Below are 4,949 nucleotides of genomic sequence, written 5' to 3'. Positions count from 1 at the left end.
GAGAGAGAGAGAGAGAGAGAGAGAGAGAGAGAGAGCGCAACCAGGGGAGGGGCAGAGAGAGAGAGAGAGGGAGACACAGAATCTGAAGCAGGCTCCAGGCTCTGAGCTGTCAACACAGAGCACAATGTGGGGCTTAAACCCGCGAAGTGTGAGATCATGACCTGAGCTGCAGTCGGACACTTAACTGACTGAGCCACCCAGGATCCCTGAGAGAATCTTCAGCAGGCTCCACACTCAACGCAGCGCTCAATGCAGGGCTCAATCTCACAACCCTGGGATCACAACCTAAGTTGAAATCAAGAGTGGGTTGCTCAACCAGTAGCCACCCAGGCCCCCCAGGTTTTGCATTTTTATGCAGTAAAGCCCATCAATGTTTATTCCTAATGTTTTTCGCCTTTCCTTGTGCATGGTAAAAAGTAGTTCCTAGCCACTCAGCACCCACCTTAGATATTTATTTGCTTCTGTTTCTTCCCAGTTTATGTATGGACATCATGATTTTATTTAAAAAAAAATTTTTTTTTTTACTGTTTATTTTTGAGACAGAGACAGAGCATGAGCAGGGGAGGGGCAGAGAGAGAGGGAGACAGAATCTGAAGCAGGCGCCAGGCTCTGACCTGTCAGCACAGAGCCCAACGTGGGGCTCGAACCCACGAAGTGTGAGATCATGACCTGAGCTGAAGTCAGACGTTTAACCGAGTGAGCCACCCAGGCACCCCTGGACATCATGATTTTAAATTAAACTCTGTAATCTCCTTGAATTATTTGTGTATAGTGTATAACATAAAGCAAAGACCATTTTATCCCTTTTAAAATTGTGAAATATATTGTTGTTAAAGAGAGAAAAGCACAAAATATGTATTATGGTTTGATGCAAATTATACATGTGTTTTATAAAGGGAGTTTTTATCTTTTGTTTTTTTTAATTTTTTAAAAATGTTTATTTATTTTGAGAGAGAGATTCAGAGACAGAGCGCAAGCAGGCCAGGGGCAGCGAGCAAGTGGGAGACACAGAATCTGAAGCAGGCCCCAGGCTCTGAGCTGTCAGCACAGAGCCCAATGCAGGGCTGGAACCCACTAACTGAGAGACCATGACCTGAGCCGAAGTCAGAGGCTTATCCGACTGGGCCACCCAGGTGCCCCTATCTTTTGTTTTTTTAACTATTTATATTTTATGGCATTTCCTAACAGATGGAATGATTGTAGTTTTCGTAAGATTTTTGCAACAGTTTACTTGAAATTTTTCATTTTGTCTTCTTGGCAACATTTTAAAGCACACTTAATTTGCTTAATTTATTGATTGACCTAAAGTTAAAGGTTATTGATTGACCATAGGAACTTATTTTTTCTGAACAATCTATAGTATCCCCATTAGTCGATCATTTATTCATTCAACACTCATTCAACTGGAAAAATTATAAAAGTTGACAATACCATATGCGGGAGATGGAGATCAGTGGGATCCCCTATGATCACCGGGGGGTATACTTCAGAGCAGTAATTTTGGGAAGTGATTTGGCATTCTCTTGCAAATTTTAGCATTACTATACATTACTATACCCTATGAATCAGCAATTGCACTCCTGGGTATATAACCAAGCCAAAATTTGACTCATGTACTTACATGAGAATTTCATGGAAGCTCTCTCTCTCTTTTTTTTTTTAAATGTTTATTTATTTTTGAGACAGACAGAGACAGAATGCTCCAAGCTGTCAGCACAGAGCCCGATGCGGGGCCTGAACTCACAAGCTGTGAGATCATGACCTGAGCCAAAGTCGGACGCTCAACCGACTGAGCCACCCAGGCGCCCCGGAAGCTCTCTTTTTAATAGCAAAAATCTGAAACAGCCTGAATGCCCATGAGAGGGCAATGGATAACTACATTACAGTCTGTCCAGATAATGGAATGTTCTATACTAGTGAAAATAAATAAAATACCAGTCTATGTAACGACACAGCGATGGACTCTTTTCAGCTATTCTTGAGTCAAAAAAGCAAGCCTCAGAAGATGGCATAAAATACCCTTTCTATGAATTTCAAAATACCCTTTCTATGAATTTGCTTTTAAGCAAACAATACATCATTTAGCTAGGCATGCAAATGTAACACATCTGAAAACTAGCAACCAGGACATGTGACATTCGGGACAGTGATCATGTCTGAGATGGGAAAATGATACGGGTAAGGAGCCCAGAGGAGATATGAATTATCAGCAATAAGCTAGTTCTTGGGTGAGTTCAGAGGTAATCGTTACTGCAGTGAAAATAAACAAAGAGTAGTTAAACTAAAAGGGCATAATAATAATAATAAGAGGTCATGAGATTAGGACCATGATTAATGCATTGATGTGCCCCTGAGATTTTATCTCTCCTTTCTTCCCATCACCAGCAAAGAATCTCACAGAAAAAATGAAGTCTCTTTCATAGAAACAAAAAATAGGTTAGCTCCTTAAACTCTTTTGCAGCACTGAATGCCATAACTGTAAATAAAACTCGTGTTTAGCTTATACGTTTATAATTTGGTTCTCGTTTTCTTGCGTTCAGAAACAATCAGAGAGGGGACTTGGCCATCAAACTCGTGGAGACCTGAGGACCCGGGATCAGAACATGCCACCAGTGACCTCAAAGCCCCTGCCTGCAGGGAGTTTACAATAAATAAAGGATTTTTAGAGGCTCCAAAACTTGCTGTGTGACCTTGGGAAAGTAACTTAACTTCTCTGGCCCTTGGTTTCCTCCGGGGCCCGTTTCATGGGTCCTATGTGATTGTGCCTGGTGCAATGCTCTGCTGTCATCATCTTGATATTCCTCATAATTTTCATTTGTCGTCTTCATTTTGCTCCAAGTCCCTCAAATTCTGTAGCTGATCTTGGTTTCTTGACTTGTGAAACAGAGTTAAAATAGTACCTTTCTAGAAACAGAAACCAGGGGTTACAGGACGGGGAAGTGAGGGGATGATGTTCAATGGTTATAAAGTTTCATTTTTGCAAAAACAAAAAGGAACACAAAGAATTCTAGAGATCTATCGCATAACCACGTGAATATGCCTAACACCGCTGAACTGCACACTTAAAAATGGTTAAGATGGTAAATTTTATGTTATGTGTTAAAAAAAAAAAAAGAAAAAAAAATAGCACCTTCCTTATGAGGTTGTTAAGACAATTCCATGACAGAGCCTAGCACAGAAGCGCCGTGGACGCGTTGTTGGGATAATAAATGCAAGTGGCAAATGCTAGAGAGGTTTCTTTGAAGTTGAAACGCTTCCAACTGGGATAAACATAAAAACAAAACAGCTAGCATTTGCCACTCGCGTTTCCTATTCACCACCCTGTGCCAAGTACTTTTAATACAGACTTCCTTAAATCCTCTCAAGAACCCTGTGAATGGGTCCCAGTTGGTATCTCTATTTTAGAAATGCAGCAGTGAGGTTCAGAGAGGTGAGGTCATGTGCTTGAGGTCACACAGAAGCCGCGATTTTAAAAAGGGGTGTGCCTGCATGGGAAGGGCATTCTCTAAACCACTGACTGACTCTGTTTTATTGCCAAGGCATCCTAGAGAGGGGCCCATGGAAGGGTGCCCTGTCTTCAGGTACGAGGAGCAAAGCCGGGGGACTGCCAACAGACTGTCTGTTGGCCCTCCTCTGTCTGTCTTCCACTTACCCTCTTTGGTCGTGTGCTTTTATCTTGTCTCTGCTCCTAGATGAAGCTCCCAGACCTCCTCATCTGCCTCATCTGTGTCTTTTGTAAGGCACCTGGCAGGTGCTGGGTAATTATTTGGGAAGCCCCAAAAGGACTCTTGATAAGTGGTTCTGCGTGGCTTCTCCGGCAGTAACAAGCTTGGCAGATTAAAGCAGGGCAGTGGCCTCGAAAGTCCCCTCAGACTCCTGAACCTCCCTTGAGGAAGTGCAAATGGGGACGCTTGTCAGGCTCTGTGCGTGCCCCTCCCCGACCCTGCTTCCGGGACGCCCGATCTGATGGGCCTGGCACTGTGCTACGTGCTTCACGTGTTCTACCCCATTTCACCTTCCGTGCCCCTGTGAGGTAGGTCTGATTCTTTTCCTGACTTCACGCAGGAAGACAACAGGCCCCTCAGAGAGGAGCCCAAGGTCACACACTGCAGAGGTGAGGCCGGGGTCACAGCTAGGAGTGACAGAGCCAGGATTCAAATCCAGTCGGTGAGCTTACTCTCCCCGCCAGGTGTTCCTGGTGGCGTGTGTTACACCTGTGCCTGTCTCGGGGACACAATGTGCCTTCAGTTTGCTGGCTTTGCTGCTGGAGGACACTGGTCTGGAGGACGGGGGTGGGGGGGTGGGGGTAGGGAGAGAGAAAGCGCTGATGGCAGAGGCTCTCATTCATCTCATAGATACTTACGGAGTGTTCTAGACGTGGTTCCTGGCTGGCTTCTAGCATTCAGGACACAGCAGGGACGATGACGGGCAGAGCGTTCGCTCTCCTAGTGTTAGAGAGATAAAGTAAACACCTAGAGGAGCAAAGGGGAGACAGTTACGGAAAGCCGTATTATGAAGAAAATAAGACAGGGTTAGCCAGATGGAGAGTGAGGGGGCAGGGAGAAGAAGGGAGACTTTACACCAGACGGATGGCCTCTGTGAGGAGGTGACCTTGAAGCTGGCATTTGAATGCCAAGAAAGAACTAGCCGTGTGAGGTGCCAGGGGAAGAAGTCTCTAGGTAGGATGAACGGCAAGCGTAAGAGTCTTGAGGTGACATTCATGACAGTCAAAAGGCTGGTGCGGCTCAAGTGTGGATGGTGATGGGGAGTGACTGGGCTCAGGTCAGAGATAAGCAGGGGCCATGTTGGACCATAAAAGCTCTTTAAACAAATAATTTTTTAAAGTGTTTATTTATTTATATTGAGAGAGAGAGAGAGAGAGAGCCAGAGAGAGAAAACGAGTGGGGGTGGGGCAGAGAGCGGGAGAGAAAGAATCCCAAGCAGGCTCC

This window comes from Panthera uncia, chromosome E3, assembly GCF_023721935.1.
Source record: "Panthera uncia isolate 11264 chromosome E3, Puncia_PCG_1.0, whole genome shotgun sequence".
In the NCBI taxonomy this organism is placed as follows: Eukaryota; Metazoa; Chordata; class Mammalia; order Carnivora; family Felidae; genus Panthera; species Panthera uncia.
Note: the sequence above shows the minus strand (reverse complement) of the source record.